Raw genomic sequence first — 21,075 nt, 5'->3', positions numbered from 1 at the left:
AAATAGGAATAAGCACAGTAGTACAGTGTGAATGTGTCAAAGAAAACAAAAAAGATGGGGCTGGAGCAAAAGTACAGTAGGGAGAGCATTTGTTTGGTATGTGGCCAACCCAGATTTGATCCCTTGCATCCCTCACACCCTGAGCTCAGCTAGGAGTAAGTAATTCCTGAATGCACAGCCAGGAGTAAGTACTAAAGCATCTCTGGGCATAATCTCACAACCACCACCACCAAAAAAAAAAAAAAAAAAAGGAAAAATAAAAAAAAAAAAAACACAATCCAGTATGAATAGGTTCCTCCCATTGGCTTCTATGAACCAATTTTAGTAGAATATATTTTAACTCACTGTAAAATAAGTGATTAGTCCAAAAAGCTATAAACTCAACTAAAGGGGTATGTTTTTCTTTCTTACAAGATAAAGTATCTTGTAAAAAGAAATATCAACAATAGACATGAAAAACTGAATTAACAAAATATGTTGAATATGACTGACAAATACAAATTCAAGCAACAAAGGAATATTATAAGTTGATTGCTGACTAAAATGGCACATATTTAAATGTATGAAGTTTACATGAATGAAATAACTTAAATAGAAATAAATGTAAAAAATCAAGAATATTTCATATCCTTTTACTCAGTAATCTTATCCTATAATACAACCCTAAAGAAATCCATCAGGGGCTGGATTTTGGGTTACAGTCAAGAATCTATATTAGAAAAAGCATTTCTCATACTGCAAATGGAGAAGTGGAAGAAACTTCTAGCAGTATGAAATGCCTAAGTAAATCATAGTAAATATATAAAACAGAACACTAAACTGACAAAAGCATATTTAAATATATGTCAAGAATAATGTGAGAGATTCAGAAACAAGTTTCCATGATATATAAGTACTTAAAGATGCAAGTCTTGTTTATTTCCTTGTTCATTTGTTTTTCTTTTTTTCTTTCTCTCTCTCTTTTTTATTTTTTGTAATATTTGAGCTGTATTATTTATTGCTCCATTTAAAACTTTAAAAACTATGATTTACAAAGTTGCTCATAATACTGATTTCAGATATTCAATATTCCAACACCAATTCTACTACCAGTGTGTATGGGGAGAGACAGATTATAGACAATCTTTACTCAATAGTTTTGAATTCCCTAGATTAATTTCTGGTACCCCATGTGGTCCCCTGAGCACTAGCAGAAGTGATTCCTGAGAACAGAGTTACAAATAAGCCCTGATTATCATGTGGGTGCCACTTCCAAACAAAAAGTTCTGAATCCCTCCTCCTATTCTGACAACATATGTATGATTATAACAAATCAATGGAACAGAATACTGAAAAAGGCAGAACACAACTAGTTAAGAAATATTAAGACTGTTAAGTATATGCTCTTTTCCCTCCATGAGATCCCTGAGCACTGACCCAGAAGCAGCCCTGAGAACTGTGGACTGTGGCCCAAAATGAAATGCATAGGTATATGTATTTAGCTCACAGCTAGAGCTCAGAGTACATGGAAAACGTATTTTTTCCTTAAACTAAAATTTTTTTTGTTTTACTTTTTTTTTCGGGTTTGTGGGATACATCTAAAGGTGCTCATTGTTTTCTTGTGACTCTATACTCAGGGGTCACTCCTGGTGATGCTGAAGGTATCATCTAGTGTGCCAGGAATTGAACCTGGCTGATTCACAAGCAAGGCAAACACCTTACCAAGATTATAATTTATCCAGCATCCTTCAAACGAAATCATTTTAGAGCTGTTGCTAGAATTCATATTTGTTCCCTAATAATACTCTTGAACATTTTCTATTAGGATGGCATTCTTACAAAGGAGAAGTCTGCAAATAAATGCAGAGAAGTATCCACTGAAAGACCTCTTTAAAAAACTGTCTTACATGGAAGCATCACTGAAATATAACAAAATAAAGATTATCATCAGATCTAATGTTTCTATTATGGTTCTTGCTAACACCTATTAGTTCAATATTACCTTCTTCCTTCATAGATATAAGCATCTAGAAACAAAGGTTTGTAGCATATGAAACCAAATCCTGATCCAAAAACCAACTGACCACACATCAGCTAGCTTTAGCCGTTAGCCCTTCCTATATCCACTGATTTAGCATTGTGGCTTTATTGTAATTTTGGGCATGTGAAGATTCCTCTTTTTTCATTTAAGACACTAGTGTTCCTGGCAGTGTTTTATCAATGAGGAAGTGTCATATAATATTACTTCTTAGAATCCTCATTCAATTTACAATGATTTTAGCCTCCAAAAGTCAGTAAGACCAAACAAATCAATCAGAATCATCATCCTTTCTTTGGTAGGGAAAGCAAAGTGCACACCGGTAGAATTTCACATTTCTCCTGGTCACAAGAGTAGCAAAGATCTTAAATGTTCATCTGCTGTGAGGCTTCTCACATTTTCTAAAAGCCTCAGGATAAAGTAAACTACAAGAACCTGGGATGAAACCAGAGCGAGTCCACCTACATGAAAAATACCTTCAAGGAGAACTTTTTCTTTTAAGAGACAAGGTGAAATCGTTTATTTCCTTTTTCATGATACAAAGCATGCCCGCCCCCTTACCTAAAACATTACGTACAACTTCAGGAAGGAAGAAGAGGGTCTCCAACTCCAGTCTTGCAAGGTGCATCCCTCACTGAATGTGAACTCTTAACAATCTGAAACTACATCCTGGGTCACAGCATTTCAGAATCTAAAACGATGGGGCCTAGCTGCTCTTTTAACTTCCTTCTGTTCCACTTCAAAATTCCAATCGTAATGTTACTCAGACTTAGAAATGATTAGTAGTGAGGAAAAAATGATTAGAGATGTCATAAGAAATCATGAAAACCACATCTCGTAATCCTTTCAAAGAAGAGCAGAAATTGCAGGAGTCTTTTTTTTTTCTTTAAATTTCTTTCTGAACAATAAATGTGTTTCCATTTATTTCCTTTAAGCTTCCTATTCCTGGGCCATGATTAGTTTGGAGCAAAATGAGATTCTGGAAGGTGCAGCACTAGTTTAGTGCCAACAACGATGTCTGGTTAAGACTGTGCAATGGGAAAGGAAGGAAGAGTCTGAAAGCCAAACACCGCCAGCCTGGAAACTATGCAGAGGACATTACAGGGCACTATAGTCATCTACTTCCAGCCACAAAGTAACACCTTCCTAAGGAATGAGTTCTGTGTCTCCCCCGACCCCCACTCTCATGGACTGTGGTGAGTTCTTCAAAGATTGGCTGGGGGAGCATCAAGTTTGGAGAGCATCAGACAAACCTCTCCAGTGCTGTCTTCTTGGTCAACAAAGCCTGGTCACGTTTGTTCCTCTTCCAACAATATCTACAACTTGAATCCAATGATGACTGATGCTTGCACACGCCAGTAAAACTAATGTGATGTGGAACTCGTGCTTCAAGACCACAAGTAAGTTATTTCAGGGCCAGAAAGAGACAGGGATGAAACACCTCTAATATTTTAGGGAGAGGCAAAGAGAGTCAGCATGCTGGATGACCCCAAGATGAATGAAGATAGTAAGAGTAAAGTCCAAAGATGGGAAATTTTAACTGGGTGCTAAATCCAAATGACAGTATCTGCTTGTGTGATTGCCATGTCCCACATTCTATTCAAAGCCTTTCCTGAACTAAGGGCTCCCACATTCTGCTGCTGTGAAAACACTGTGTGCTTCAAAATCACCTTTTTTATACAAGGTCTGTTTTAAAATATGTTTAACAGTGGCCAACAAATCCTGTTTCATAGTTATGGTTTCCATGCAAGGACATTCACACATTCATCCCTATTTCCCTAAAGTCTATTCTGCCACTTGCATCTCTCCAGCAGGCTATCACCAGATAAGTAGAGAGAGTTTGAGACAAATAAATGGTAGTAGAAAAGCAATTTTCAATCACAGGACAAGAGAAAAAATATATATAGTTTATAAAAATTTCTTAAAATATTAATGGACTTTATGAAAATAATTGAATTACTCTTTCATTGTAAAGCAGCGACAGATAACAGAAGAAGCAAGAGAGTCCATGCTCCAGTTATACTTTATTTACAAGAGAGAGACTGATGCATCTGTTTCATAGGTCACATTGAAAATCCTTTGTCTCCAGCAGTTTGTCACATTTAAGCCCAGAAAAAAATCTGGGACCTGAAAAAAGATTAATTGTTTCCTGTTATCTGAAAGCTTTAGTGTTTTGCCATTTTCAAGACTCTGAGCTTTTCAAATGAGACAAAGAGCTAAAATAGAATTAGTTCTGCTCAAAATTTAACAAAGTGATACCTGTGACCACTCTAACTGCCTAATTCATTTAATTATAAACTAGACATCTCATACCATACATGTGTAGGACTCCCTAATTTACACTTCTGTTATTCCCTCCCTCTTCTGTCACCAAGAATTGAAGGTACATACACTGTAACATAAATCATGAATCTCACACCACAGAAACTCACTACCTAAAGCTCTGTGAAAATTTATCATAAATACTATATAATGGACAGAAGTCAATCTCTTTGTCATAAATACTCTAAGAAGCCAAGTAAAAGCAACCACGAATAGGATACCAATCAAAGCAGAGATTTGAGTAGATTCATGGTGCCAGGAAACATGGGGCTAAAGAGATAGTACAGAGGTCAAGGTGATTGCCTTGTGAAGCCAAGTAAAAGCAACCACGAATAGGATACCAATCAAAGCAGAGATTTGAGTAGATTCATGGTGCCAGGAAACATGGGGCTAAAGAGATAGTACAGAGGTCAAGGTGATTGCCTTGTTCACGTCAGGCCTAACTTCAACCCCTGGCATCACTTATGATCGGTCCTCCAAGTACCACCAGCAGTGATCTCTGAGCACAGAGTCAGGAGTAAGCCCTAAGGATCACCAGGTGTTGCCCAAAAATACAAAAGAGGAAAAAAAATTTTCAATGATGGCAAAATTGAAGTAGAGAAAGTGGCAGTGAAGAGTTCAGATAACTCTCCAGACAGTGAAGAATGTAGAAGTCAGATGGCCCATCAGTGATCAAAGGGAGAGATGTGAGGCCCACTAGGTAAAAGAGCCAAATCATCTCTGTAGACAGAGACACCAGCTCTTAGACTCTTGACAAGTTGTCAAACAGAACATCTGACACATAGCAAAAATAAATAATAAATAAATAAATAAATAAAAATCATTTAACTAGCCAAGAAACTAGCTATAGAGTGGCAAAGGAAAGCCAGTGGCCATCAGAAATTATTTTGAAAGCAATCAGATTTTTGTAACTACCAGAAGCAAAATAACAAGCAACTAGTTCTTGAAATGAGAGCAAAAGTTTGATTAGAACACTGAAAACAGTACAAAGAAACAAATGGAGGCCCAAGAACGGCTGAATGTCTTCCTTCCTTTCTTAGGTGGTGTTCGGAGCTCAAAGATGTGAGTTTCTATGTTAGTGAGTACCAGAACAATGAGAAACAGACAAATTACCAGGCAAAGAGAAAAGGGGGTAAGCAAACAAGAAATGACTAAAAAATGCAAGGCAAAAAAATAGGCAACACAGGGCAAACAACAACTGGAACAATAGAAACAACACTTTAATGTGCTCAAATCCAAATATAACAATAATAGTAATAATAAATGTAAGAAAGCAACCCACACAATTGATGAGATTCCCCGTCAAAATCAGTATTCTAGTTCTATTTCTATCCCCAAGAGGAAACTGTGGCATATCCCCATGGTGACTCCATAGGAAACTGTGGACTTATTATTACAACCCAAAGGCCATTACTAAATTCTCTCTGCCTGCCTCTACCACAAAGCATTACTCATCTCTGCTGCTGCGCAGTGAGAACTGACTGTCTGACCTGATTTTTGCCATAGCAGAAGCAAAAGTCTCTGTCCCAATAACAGCTGCTTCTGTGTTACCCTTTCGGCCTGCCTGCAAAGTGGATGTGATGCAGCTGCTGAATCAAGCAGACTTTTTCATGATAAAAAGGGCGAAGAATCTCAGCGCCAGAGTCCAGCCCTGACATCACGGAACACTGTCCTAAAGCCAGCAGCTAATGCCAGATTTCCCCTAAGTGAGAAAAATAAATCCTTTTTTTCTTTGTGCCACTGTTGTAACTTGAAGCCAACTGCATTCCTTGATAGATATTTTACATGGTGAGAAAATGGTGAACTGAAATGAGCCATCAGACTGGAGAACCTTTGAAAGTTTACCCCTCAAGTTCAATAAACACATTCCTCCTCCATATGGAAGGACCTACTCCAAAGTCAGACTATTAACATTTGTCATGAAATCAAGAAGATAAGTAACTAAGAAGTCTGTTCCCTTGTCCTTTTCTACTTTATTACTGTGCTGACTGAGCTTGTGATGTTCCCTTCTGGATTTTTAAATATAGCTTTTCACATCCTGTTCCATGATCAACAATGCCCTTTCAGCGGCTCAAAAAGCAATCAGCTTGAAAGCAGTAAGTTTGTAGTTTCTCTAGAACAGGGAAATATATGAGTCTGAATACTTTTTAATTGGCACTATTATTAACTTCCAAAGTTCACATCAAGACCTAAACCAGTAAACACTGTGGCCCAGTGGTTAACAGTGGTTAAGGCACTTGCCTTGTGTACAGATGATCTGGCTTAAATTCCGCCACTGCCAATGGTCCCTCAAACACTGCCAGAAACAGCCCCTGAACATAAAGCTGAGTAAGTCTGGAACATCACCATTTGCAAAAGTAGCCCTCAATAATAATAATAAAGGAGTCGAGGAGGATGAAGAGGAGGAGGAGGCAGAAGAGAAGAAAGAATGGGGAGAAGTTATGATTGGGCAAAACTCTAAATTCAGCAGAAGACAACACAGAATTGAAAGAATACTAAATAAATTTGTCAGTAAATAAAATTGACAATTTTCTGGGATAAATACATGTGTGAATTTCAATGTCTATAAACAACAGAACAGACATTATAAATAAGTGGGAGATAAGCCAGAGAGCACAGCACAGCAATAGGATATTTGCCCTGCATGAGGCCAACCCAGGACGAACCAGGGTTCAATCCCCGCATTCCTATATGATCCACTGAGCCTGCCAGGAGCAATATGGAGTGCAGAGCCAGGAGTAATCCCTGGGTGCTGCCATGTTTAGTCCCAAACCCAAAAACAAAGCAATAAAAAGAAACAGATAAGTGGGAGAAAGCACACATTATTTAGTGAGTATTACCAGATGGTAGTTATTGATTATTTTACATAACCAAATACATAAGGGGATACCACCTTGTACTAGAATAAAGAATAAAATCTTAAACATTTTTAAAGCTTTTTAAGAAAATAAGCAAGTACTTTCATGGACCACTAACTAGAGAAAGAAAAACTTCAAGACAAAGAACAAAGACTGACATGTTCAATTTAATCTGGTCATCAAAAAACAATGAAAAAAAGTACAAAGAAAAAGACACATGTCCGAATAAAAAAGTGTTTCTAGTACACACAATCACTCATAATTAATATCTAAAATATAACCTTGTTGTCCAAAACTGTCAGATGGCGTGGACTGATACTTTTTAAAAAAAAAGTGGGGTTTTTATATTTTAAAAAAACTTATCAGCATAAATAAGGGAACTGGGAATTAAACTCAACAGCAAAATATCATTTTATAATCATAAGAGGAGCTGAAAACTAACTGCAAAACCTGGCAAAAGAAAACCAAGATATGGAGGAACTGACACTGTATTGTAGGTTGGAATATTTAGAAGACAACATCCCTATGCTTGTCTAAATATCTATTTCAAAGAATCACACACATGTGTAGAAGAATGCTCAGTGTAGCATTGCTTAAAATAGCAATGTTCAAAAGAGCATCTCATTTCTGCCAGGGTCTCAGGGGAATCATAGTCAAAGACAGATTCATAGTTTGTTTCCCATTTTGATGATTTCTAATCCATTGAGTTAAAATGTCCATCTCTGTTACAACTTGTTTTCAAATACTCTAAAACTACAAAACTGCACTATAAGCTACAGTAAAGAAATTACCAGCATAGTCTCCGTATAAAATACTATATAAAACCTATGCCAACCCTGAACAATTTTTCAAAGAGAAAACATAGCAAAAATGCTTCTGATTTAGAAGAGATTGTTAACACATTCCATTGGCTAGAAGTGTTGCAAGTCAACCCCTGAAGAAGTTGACTGATGGAGGGATGGAGGATGAGGTCTTTCCCCTCCAGCTCGGAGCTCACGTCTGCCACCCTGTTCAGCCAGCGGGTAAACAGCTCACAGACAGTAAGGCTTGTGGAAATATTAGCTTTATTTGGTGGACAAGACAAGTCCAAAGTCTCAGCCTTAGTTCCAGCAAAAAGCCTCTCGACTTCCACAGACCCTTGTTTTTATCCCCCAGAATCAGGTACCACCCAATGGTGGGATCATAATCAGGTACCACCCTAGGGTGGGGGCAGAATGCCAGGTCACACCCTAGGGTAGGGCACAATCACAGATCAGGGTAGGGTCAGTAACATAATAATTCCATAAAATGTTTACATACACAACAAGAAGTACAACAAAAATCATGTTCCTCATCTGCTTGGTCAATAACCTAATCAAAGGAACTAAAGAATAAAAGATTTCTAAGAAAAAAATAGTATACTCTAAAATTGGTAGAAGTTTAAAATATTTTTATCTTACAGTTATTTTGAGATTCTTAATTCTATGGAATGGTTTACTGTTAATGTTCACTTCTTTTAAGCTTAAAAGTATCAAAGAAAAACAGTGGCATAAAAAAAAATTTACTACTCTGGCAGCTTGAGAAGATCTACCTGTTTTGATAGAAAGTAGCAAGGTATTGATTTAGGATGAGGCATGGTAAATTTAAGAGTCTCTAAGAAAGATTCTCTTGTATTTGTCATAATTGGCTAAAAACTAACAATACAGTACCAGGTTAGTAGGTCATATGAAATAAATTATTGTTTTTCCTAGAGAACTATGATAACGTCTCTGCTCCAGAAGTACCATTCCTAGTTGGTATGAATCGGATGGCTATTTGGAGGGGTACAGAATCCAGTATCACTATTTTTGGCGGGGGAGGTTTAGGTCACACCCAGTGGTGCTCAGGAGTGTTACTCTGCAACACTGGTTCTACACTCAGGGATCATTTCTGGTGCTGCTCAAGGGATGATAAGGATCAAACCAGAATCGGCCAGGTAGAAGGCAAAAGTCCTACTAACTGCTATGACTCCAGCCCCTAATATCATTAATTCACATAAGAAAATTTCACCGTATTTTTTCTTGGGTGCAAAAGAGAAAATTTTATCACATCTGTCATGGTGGATAACTTTGACTAACAAGATATTGTATCCTTAACATATTTCCTTATTTAGAAATTCAAACCAAATAATTAAATAGAAAATAACCCCTATTCCCATTTCTTTTTTAATGACCCAAGCCTAAAGTTAACTTTAATTTTCTGTTAAAGCACATATATATTCTTTATTCAAGTTGAACAATTTATTTAAATTTATTGCTATTTAGCTTCACAGTTTTATTTGATAATTTTTTAAAGTTTACTATCTCAGCTTAGCTCATATATAGGTATAATACTAAAGATCAAAGTTTTCGCCACAGGAATGCAGAAAATAATTCAAGTCCTGGGTCTTAAAGAACAAATATTGTGAAATATATAACCTATCTTCATCTTAAAAGTCCTTGACATTAATATGAATGTTTAGAGAGAACTGTAAGTGGGTCATGAGATACATGTTCCCGGACTAAAATCTGTACACAAATTGTTCCTGGGAAAAAATTTTCAAGCAAAAGTTACAAACAACAAAGGAAGGATTAATAACAGAAACTTTGGCTTGACTCCTATCTACTTAGTGTTTTACATCTGCTCATTCTTCTTAGTTGGGATGAATACTAAGTATTCTAGCTTAAAAGACATGGAAATTTTCCAGTTCAATCAACCTTTCTTTAAATAAAACTATGCATATCTTGAGTGTTGTTTTTTTAATTGGGGATTTTATTACATTATCATTAACCAAAAATTAAATTTTAATGTCTATTTTACACATCCTTTTCCCACATTCTTAGTGACACTAAAGTCAGGCAAACAATTTAAATTTATACGCAAATTATGTAAGAAACCACATGTGTGCTGAATTTGATCGTGGGTGATATTTCTAAACAAAATATTAACTAGGGATTTAGAAAAATGCCTCAAGAGAGTAATGTTTTACCAAAACATTCACTGACATACAAATGAAAATTAAGAATAACCTACAAATCATTTCTAATTGTTCAAGTACACTTGGTTTAGGTAGTAAAATGACAGGTATTGGGGCTGGAGAGATAACACAGCAAGGGCATTTGCCTTGCAGCGGCCAACTCAGGATGAACCTGGGTTAGATTCCTGAGAACAGAGCCAGGAGTAACCCCTGAGTGCCACTGGGGATGGCCCAAACACCAAAATGAAAGGAAAGGAATGAAGAGAGGGAGGGAGGGAAGGAGGGAGAAAGAGAGAGAGAAAGAAAGAAGAAAAAGAAAGAAAGAAAGAAAGAAAGAAAGAAAGAAAGAAAGAAAGAAAGAAAGAAAGAAAGAAAGAAAGAAAGAAAGAAAGAAAGAAAGAAAGAAAGAAAGACAGACAGACAGACAGACAGACAGACAGACAGACAGACAGACAGACAGACAGACAGACAGACAGACAGACAGAAAGAAAGAAAGAAAGAAAGAAAGAAAGAAAGAAAGAAAGAAAGAAAGAAAGAAAGAAAGAAAGAAAGAAAGAAAGAAAGAAAGAAAGAATGAAATAGAAAGAAAGAAAGAAAGAAAGAAAGAAAGAAAGAAAGAAAGAAAGAAAGAAAGAAAGAAAGAAAGAAAGAAAGAAAGAAAGAAAGAAAGAAAGAAAGAAAGAAAGAAAGAAAGAAAGAAAGAAAGAAAGGAGGGAGGGAGGGAGGGAGAGAGAGAAAGAAAGAGAGAAGAAAGAAAGAAAGAAAGAAAGAAAGAAAGAAAGAAAGAAAGAAAGAAAGAAAGAAAGAAAGAAAGAAAGAAAGAAAGAAAGAAAGAAAGAAAGAAAGAAAGAAAGAAAGAAAGAAAGAAAGAAAGAAAGAAAGAAAGAAAGAAAGAAAGAAAGAAAGAAAGAAAGAAAGAAAGAAAGAAAAGAAAAGAAAAACAGGCAGCACACACAGGGGTTGGGGTCTGGTCTCACTACATATACTGAATCTACCAGATGTACTTAACTCTGAATTTCACTTTTCTTTTTGTAATATGGAGAAAAAGACACCTGCCTGACCTACTTCACAGAGATGTCAAGATAACTCAGTGACATCCATTATGCAAAGTACTTTATAAATTCTGAAAGCAGATCTCAACTCTATATACTATTATATATTTATATCTATATCATTCTTAGCATACCTATTTTTTGTTTGGTTTAGGGCCACACTTGTTTGTGGTGCTCAGGACTACTCCTGGCTCTCTGGTAGGGGTTATTCGTGATGGTACTCAGAAGACCACATACAGTGTTAGGAAATGAACCACAGTTAACTACACACAAGGTTAGTGCCTCAATTCCTGTATTAGCTCTTCTGCCCTCCAAAATATGCCTTTCTTATAATAATCCAGGTATTCCTAAACTCAAGAAACCTAAATAAAGGTTGTGTTTCAATAGAGATTATATCTATACAACCTACAAGAGAATAGATTGGCCTAAAAAAGCTAGTGTTACGGGTGTCTATCAGGCCTCATCAAGTGTTCCCAATTACAAAGCCTCGTCATTTCATGCCCTCACTCATCTATAATGGTCAAGGTACCCACAGTGTGACTTCACACAGTGCCTGTTTCCTGGGTGAGGGAAACAGTCTTGAATGCCACTTGCTCCACAAGGTGCTGAGCCGTTAACACAGGGTTTCTAAGCTGCAAGCCAACTCACTTCAGAATATGGCCTCCATCCAGGCATAGCACGTCTCACCGTAGCATCACGGCAGGAGAAGCAGCACTGTCCTGGGGAAGCCCTTGCTGTTTGTTGTGCCTGAAAAACTGTCTTGCTCCCATTGTTACATCTCCCTATAGCTACTTTCATCACCTCTGCAGTTGTGCCAAACCAACCTGTTTGTTAATGTTGTCATTTCTCTTGGAATCTTTTTGTTTTTACATTTTCTATTGAGGTTCCAGTTTTTCCCTAAAAATACTATCACAACAAACAGCATCTTAAAACAGATGCTGATTTTCTGAAATTCCTCCAACAGGGCCAGAAGAAAGACAACATGGATACAGCTATATAGAGAGGACTTCCCTAGGAATAACATGGATGGGGGCTAGAGAGGTATCATGCTTACCTTTTTGTGCACTACAATGGTTGATCTCCAGTATCTCCATTATCCCAACCATAAGTGGCCCCTGACCACAGAGACAAAGTAAGCCCTGAGCACCAAAGGACTGCTTTCTTTCTGAGCACCAATAAGCTCTGAACACCAGCTAACAGAAGGAAGAACATGGATGGGAAGGAGTGGGTATAAGGGGTATATGGGATATATGGGTGAATTGAAAAGATCAACATCAAAGAGTCTTGCTCAAAGAGCAAGAAGAGAAAGAGCAAGGCATAAAGCTGTAAGATGGATCCTCAGTACGCCCTGCATGAGCAGTGCACAGATATGGCAGCTCTCCCATCTGGGGACTCTGAAACCACAACTAAAAGTGTACAAGCAATTCTTAGTGCCATAATAAAAGTATGCTAGTATGACAACTAGATATGGGAACCCAGTGTTGCTTCCAAGCAAGTAACACCATCCCCTACTCTGCCTCTCTGCAGCATTTTAACAGCAAAGGAGAGGAGGGGTATGTTCTGAAGGCAGAGCCAGAAGAACACCATGTTGAATACTGGGTCCCAAACAAGACAAAAACAAAGCAAAACAATGCTTGGAGTGATATGCTGTCTGTCTTGACAATTGTGTCTTCCTTTAATGCTTAGACAATACAGATACACATGCAATATTTGCTGACTGGGTGGCAACATAGAGCCAACCTAATCCTGATATGTCTTGGTGAACTGAAAAACAGTGTTCAGGGCTGGAGTCTTAGAGGACATACCTTGCAAGGTCCTAAATTCAAATCCCCGGTGTAATTTCAGGCACCAAGTCTGACTCAGATAGCTCTACTATCTACAATCATGGAAGCAGCAAGCAAGGTCTGGTGGCTTTACAATCAGGGGTGTAAAGGTCACAGAAAAGGCTGTGATGCCCAACAAGCATCGTAACTCTATAGATGTACAAGTGCCAAGCCACAAAGTGCAACCTATGGCAAGCACCTGTATGAGAACTTCAGGCTCCACCCCCAAAAAGTAACCCCACCATACCTTGCACCACTCATTAAGGCTTCTCACCCAGAGACTCAGGGTGCAAGCATCAAATCCAAAGGCAAGCAGCCATTCTCAGTGGACACAAAGGCCAAGAATGCCTGACAGAAGACCCCAGCCAGCATCTCAGCCAGGCACATCTGTAAGTCCCCATCATCACAACACAATGGAACTTGGGGAGTAAAGGGAGTAAAAGAATAAAAATAATAACAAGGAATGGCTAAAAAATTACTAACTCTAAATGTTAATGCAAATCTGTTAAGGACATGCTCCATAGGTTAGGGTATTTTAATATGTGTCTAAGATAAGTCAGTAGTATTTAAAGCCTAGTGTTTAGATGGCTAGCATAAATAATTACCCCAGTAATCACCGCAGAATACTTTTCCCTATGTGTTTCACAGGATCATTCTTATATTTATCAATATAAAAGGGGCCAAGAAGACAGCTCTAGCAACCCATGGTCCACAAAGCACCACCCGGAGAAAACAGGGAGCACTAAGTCAGAAGTGGCTTCTGAGCACCAGTAGTTATGATCAAAACTGCAACCAATCAAGAAGTTCAAATTTTTCTCCATCATCTTTACTGAAATAAGGTCCTAATCCCATCACCTGGGTGTACAGGTCCCTATTTAGTCAACAGAAACATACTGTACTTCTCCTTTGAGTCAGGCAGGTACTAAGGTACAAAGATAAAGGACAAATGAGCCCTCTTCTAAAGAACTCAAAATGTAATGAAGAAGTCTTAAAAAGCATATGCCAGAGACTGGGTGGTGGGGTGGGGATGGGGAGCAGAAAATCAAGAGAAGTCTCAGATTTCAGGCTACCAGATGCAACTGTTGAAAACCGATTCTCAGACAGAGTTGGTTTTTCATTTTGCAAATACCACTTTGGCAGCTCTAAGGAGAATGAATCAGAGTCTCATGTCTTACTATTTTTGCCAAACTGACCTATTCCTGAAGTGTAGAAATCCTCATTTTGCCTACAGCAATCATGTCCCCCCCAAAGCCAAGGAAAAAACACTCCTGTGGGACCTTTATGGAGGCTGGTCAAATCCAGCCCCCTCACCTTTTCTTGTTATCCCTCTGCTCAAATCTGTGCAATACTATATAGCACAAAGCATCTTCCTTACATTGTGACTGACACAACCTAAAGCAATTTTGGTCTTTGTGATTTGTGTTTGTTTAGGTTGCAGGGTTATAGCCAGTGCTCAGGACTTATTCCTGTCTCTCTGCTCGGGAACCACTTCTGGCAGGGCTCAGGGGATGATATGGAATGCCAATGATCAAACCCAGGTTGGCTGCATACAAGACAAGTGCCCTCATATTCTACTCTACTATCTCTCCAGCCCCCTAAAACGATTTTAAAGACCTTATGAACAAAGCTTGTAATAGATCCATTTCTCTGAATCATCTATTATATCTAGTGTGATTCTTTGGCTACAATATGTTTCCATAAGGCTCAATGAATAAATAAAAGCTGATAATCAGCAGAATGAAAATTTATTGACTCATTCAAATATGTCTACATAGAGACAGTTACTGGAGTGGAGCAAAGAAGAGCTTTAAAGTAACAGTGCCTAATAATGTGGAAAGTGGAATATCTCAATAAAAGCAACACTAAAAATTCCCATATTATTTTTCCAAGTAACTTAATTACCCATAACTAAGAAATCAAAGCCATGAGCCTGGCAGCAAGACAGCTGTCATAGGAAAGCAGACATATACAAAAATCTTAGAATCTCTCTCTCCTCTCCTCTCCTCTTCACTCTCTCCTCTCTCTCTCCTCTCTCTCTCTCTCTCTCTCTCTCTCTCTCTCTCTCTCTCTCTCTCTCTCTCTCTCTCTCTCTCTCTCTCTCTCTCTCTCTCTCTCTCTCTCTGTCTCTTACACACACACACACACACACACTTATCTGTTTGTTGTCTCTACAGCTTAAAGGCCAGAGACTAAAGGAGCTTTCCCACATAAAAACTGAGGCCAACTAAGTTATTAAATTTATATAAGAGAAAAAAAAATCAAGAATGGAAAAACATTATTAGCCTATGTCCAATACCACCTTCTAACTAAAAGCTAACAATTAGATTAAGCACATGTCTAATTCTTCTGTCATTTACAGTTTTGTGGTCAAAATGTTCATTCAAGTGAACTACTTAGAAGTACAATATTCTGCTCATTATTTTTTCTTAATGTGTATCTTTTATTTAATCTTTACTCCCATCAAACAGGTAAATCTCAAGAATACCTAGTCATATTTTATTTGCTGGCACATCAACTACATTGACATTTTTAATTTCATGTTTTATCACTTTTCACATAAACCCAGTGTCCTAACATAGAAAAATATTCCATCAAGAAAAGATTCTATTTCAAAGTTTACTGAGATCTCCATTCTATTTACACTTTTCATGTGACATTTTATAGAAAATGATTTGCTCTACTTAGAACAAAATATATTTAAAATTCAAATTGTGGATTAATACACCACAAAATTTTCAGCTAAATAGTATCTCCTATTTTGGCAGTGAAAAAATTTAAGAATCGCAGGATCTTAACAGTTTAGATGATTATTTTTGTTGTTGTGTACTTGTTTGGTTACATTTTTAGTATTGTTAAGATTTCCACACACAATAATAAAGAAGAAAAATTACTGAACACTGACACAGAGAATAAGTTTTTAATCAGAGCTATCTTTTTTTTATCTAATACAAACTTCAGTTACCTCCAAATATCAAGTGAAGGTATTGAGTAACATGAGTTCCAAGGTTTCTTTATGCTCAAAAGCCCACTCAATTCTGATTTCCTCTGAAAACAATGATAAGACATACTATAAATTCCCTTTATTGACTTTCTGAGTCAAGTAAGCAGCTCCAAACAAGTGACACAGATAAGGTTCCACTTTAGATCAGTCACACTTGTGTACTGCCTGAAGAATTCCTGAAAGATTTCCTTGATGAAAGTCCTCATAGAAGAGAACAATACTGAAAGAGTTAATGATCAATTTGCAACTTAAAATATCAAGAAGATCGGATTTGTTTAAATGACCTATCAAGTACACTGAGTGACCTCAATAAAAAGCTAAATTAATACTTCAGGGTTTGTTATTGTTTTCTGAACTATTTAAAGATGATGTGATACTCCAAGAGTCCAATTAATAATTATTTATCTCATCAAACTAGCAGGGGAACTATCCTGTCTTAAAACTAATAGAGAAACTCTATAAAGAAGGTCACTTTCTTAGTTCCATGAGGGATCCCATTAGCCTTTCCCACATAGGTTTTTCACTTAAATTAGAAAATAAGTCAATCATTTTATAAATGTATATTTAGGGCATCATTTATTGAAGTATTTTACACACAATTTTCTTACTATAAATCAACATTGAAAAACGTGTGAGCTATAAGCCCATTACTTATTCACACTTTTATTTTTAGCAAATGACTAAATGAATGTAATTTATTTAATAAGCCTGTGAATTTGTTTTCTCAAAGAACTACATGTCCTCTTATTGAAAATATTCCATGTGGGTTTTCACTGAGTCCTCAATTAAATAAGCAAAGCAACACATCATTTGAATAGCTTCCTAAAATATTAGGATAATTAACAAAAAATTTTACAGGGTCATACTGTCAACAAAAAAAATGCTATACCCTGAGGTGGGAGGGAATGTGTTAAGTAACAACAGAAAAAATTATGAATTCTAGCCCTGATGCTATCATCATCAAACAAATGTAAGATTAGGAAATCCATTTGTCTTCTCTCAATGCCCTTCCTTTACCATCTGTCAAGTGAAGAAAAATTGGTCCATTCCTCGAGCAAATCCTTACAAAAGAACCTCATTCTGAGCTCCGTGGTCATATTTTCATCTAGTTCTACAGTTGGAACAACAGGTTTCCTTCTACAGCCTACATAAATTATTCTAGAATAGTAGTAAAACACTAGCTCACAGTACTCTTTCCCAGCTGTGATATGCCTGCATGTGAGTTAACATCTTGTGATGAGGAGAAAGCAATTAAATATTCAGTTCAAACGGCATGTCTAATTTTTACGCTCCTTTATTGTTGTGATTTTTAGTTTACAAATTATATGTTCATAGTATATGAAACATATATGTTCAAATTATATTTATATCTTTCAGCAAAATGAGCATCAAAATGCTTTATTTACATCCTCCACTTGCAATGTGGTATTTTCTCCCAAGTTTCCACAGCTCTCTTCTCAAAACATAGGACATAATTTCCAGATTACAAATAAAAATATTAAAAAAATATATATCTGCAAATACATGGGAAGAATTTAGATTGCCTGACTCAGGTAAGTCTGTGCTAAATTCAGTCTATTTTGTAAGCATTGGCAGGCGCGCGCACGCACGCGCGCGCGCACACACACACACACACACACACACACACACACACACAGAGTAACCAAAGTTTCTTCTGGAAATTTATTAAAAATGTAGATTGGTGCAGCAATCTACATGTGAACAAAACCATCTGTAGCCTATAAAGCCACAGCTCAGAGAGTTTCATGGGCTATAAAGTCGACCTCAAAACCATAGAAACGGGTGCCCAATCCAAAGCCTAACCAATTTCGAGTATGGTGAGCCAGATTTGGGTCCCAAAAATTTCTTAATTTTTCTCCACATATCCTACTACCTTTATGAGTCTTTCTTAGGTATCATTCTTCTGACCTTTTGACACCCATTGGTGTCAGGAGCTCTGTACTCTGGTGGCGCTCATGGGACCATATGTGGTGTCAGGGATTGGAACTGAGATCATGAGGATGTAAGGCAAGTGCCTTAACCTGTACTATTTCTCAGACCTGACACTCCTTTATTAAATACGTAGTATTTATGATGTCCTTTATAAATTCCCCACTACTATCAAGCCAAATCAAAATTCATTTTATGATCAAGGCTTGCTAAAAAAAAAAATGAAGCAAACATCTTGAATTCATTTTTCAATTTTAAAATTGTCTTATACAAAAATATTTACATGGAAAAAATATTTTAAAAATTAAATTCTAAAATTTTAAATATGTACTTACAAATAATATTTTATTTAATAAAGACTACAAATGACTACTAAAATGCATAGTTTTTATTAAAATGGATGACCAAAAATATAAATGTTAACTTATCTTCTACCCTTAAAGAGCATAAGATAGAATAGATAGGGATATGAAAAAATTACTAGACAATAGCTATAAATGATTATAGTCTAAAACAAATTATATTCCCAATTTGCCGAGTTATTTTTAGAACTAAAGGCAAAGGCAAATGCGTTTCCACTCTACTAAACTTATCAGATAAATTTTCTCACTGAACCAAATGAGGTAATAATGTTCAGATAACCAGATCTTATTTATTAAGCATTTTATAGTCCAGTAAAGTTACTTTTTTTATTATTAATGCCTCTTTGGCTGTTCCAATAGTCTTTATTTTATTACCAATTTGTGCACCAATGCCCATAACTATTTTCCAAATTCTGCTCTTTATATCATCACAACGAGCTAATAATTGGTATTCCATGACCAAAAAAACAAAAGAAAATTAAAGGGGTACTCATGATATCTATAATATACAATAAAGAGATCTACAATATTTTAATGAAGTATTAAAGTTACGCAATTTTCTTTTAGATTTCTCAGGCTAAACAGATAACACAAAGGCAATGCGCATGATTTGAAACCCTAGAACCACCTACTGCCAGGGGTCACTTCTGTGCAGAGCTATGAACAGCCTGAGCACTACAGGTGTAGCTCCAGGCCTGCTCCCAGCCCACCACACTTTCTCACACCCCCTAAAAAAAAAACTTCTCACAAATATTTAAATATTCTGGGATACTTTGCCTCTTTAAAACAGTACCCTACACATATTTCTAAAAATTTGTCTAGACTCGACATTTTTCCACAGAATTTCTTGTCTCAGAGAACTCTAGCAATCTGTTGAATATTTGATTTATGTTGCCTTTGGTGTAACTTTTGGTGTTAAGCCTATGCTAATTAGGGGCCAGAGATAGAGAGAGAGAGAGAGAGTACAGTGTGTGTACAGAGAGGTACAGTGGCTTGAACACTGCAAGCCAAGTTTGATCTTTTGTGCCACATATGGTCCCCAAACTTCTATCAGGAGTGAACCCTGAGCTGAATGTGAATGATTTGTAATCCACTTTGGTCAAAATAAAAATTATTAATAAAAAAAATTTTTTAAATTAGGACAAAATAGATTTCTTTTAAAAGTCTTTTAAACTCTTTAAAAGAGAAATTTAATATGATGTATGTAAATTTCCTTATGGCTACTGCCATATTTTTTGTTCCCTTCCCATTCTTTTATCTCTTGCCATCTGAATCATGTTTGCTGGTTTGACTATCACCCAACCATTCAGGAAAAACATGTATTCTCTCCTATTTTAAATTCTGCTAATGATGACTTCCAAGTTTTTTAAGTCCTCCTTTCACCAGTTTTTGGCCGATGATAACAGAAAAAGTGAAATTCATCTCAGGACACACAATTGGATCTAAGTTAGCCAAGGATTGGCATGCCATTACTCTTCATTTTGACTAATACTCCAATCCCAAATTCTTAGATTATAGGTTTTTATAATTATAGCCTATTTCCCTAATTTTCAGACCTTTAGCACTATTTCCAACCTCATGTAACAACTTCTTTACTGTTGTCTCCATGTCTAATTTTTCTCAATACTTATTCCCAAGGTATTTATACAAAGATGTTCACTTTCCAAACTCTTAATTTTGACTTTTATCCTAAAGTGCATATTCACATAATAACTTTAAGGGCATACACACAAAGTTCGAGAGATAATACAGAGGTCAATGCACTGACCTTACATATGACCCTGGTTCGAATCCCAGCACTATATATGGCTCCCACAAGCTTCAACAAGAAAGAATGACTCCAAGCACAGAATCAGGAGTAGCACCTGAGCACCACTGAGTGTGGCCCACTTCTCAAAAAAAAAAAAAATTAAATAAAGGAAATTAAAAGGCACCCATGCAAAACATTGTATTTACCCTTTAAAAATCTACAAATACATTTTCGTCACCCACGAATAATTTGGTTGTATATACAATGTTTTAGCTAAGATACAAAACAATCCTGCATTTTGTTCTCTGCATACCTCTGAAAAATTGCTCCACTATTTTTGACATTCTACAAAGAGAACACATTGATCCATGCATGGATAGCTGGATTATCCTAGCTCTGAAGACTCATTTTTAGCAGATACTGGGTAAGAAGGTTTATAGGTATGTACCTACTGCTATTTAGCCCAGTACCTCATGAAATAAGTCAAATTGGCAAAGCAGTTCACCACAATAATGAGCATGATAAATAAGTTAATTTATCTCCTTTTTTTTTTTTATTTCCATACCAAACATAGCTGTGGTTGATATGCACTTTGTGATTCTCTTGATTGGGTTTCTTTTAAAGGCAACTCCCTTGCTTATTTAAATTAATAATAATACCTTTTCAGCTGGTACATAGCTTGCCTTACAAACCAATAGCTTTAGAATGGCATTTCCAATCTTACTGGATCACTCTGCCTAATGTCTCAAAGATCACATATCTAAAATCTTGAACCACTCAAAACAATTTGAATCTGTTAGTGAATAGAGCAGGGCCCCATTCCGTGTCCTTTAGCCATGCAAATTCTTCTATTTCCTCGCCTCCACCCAGACTACCATATTCAACCTCCCAAACATCTCTGGTCTCCCCTAACCCTCATGAGTCTTACTTGTCCTATAGCCAAGAAAATATGCTGCCTGATCTTGA

At 36.6% G+C, this 21,075-nt stretch overlaps 1 protein-coding gene across 2 annotated transcripts in view; it reads right to left on the bottom strand.

The window, feature by feature from the left end:
* The window catches only part of NEK7 (NIMA related kinase 7), a 129,671-nt gene that overhangs the window by 90,756 nt on the left and 17,840 nt on the right, over positions 1 to 21,075 (bottom strand). The gene's annotated exons all lie outside the window — the stretch shown is intronic.

This window comes from Suncus etruscus, chromosome 3, assembly GCF_024139225.1.
Source record: "Suncus etruscus isolate mSunEtr1 chromosome 3, mSunEtr1.pri.cur, whole genome shotgun sequence".
NCBI classification, from domain to species: Eukaryota; Metazoa; Chordata; class Mammalia; order Eulipotyphla; family Soricidae; genus Suncus; species Suncus etruscus.
This window is presented reverse-complemented; position numbering and strand designations above follow the sequence as displayed.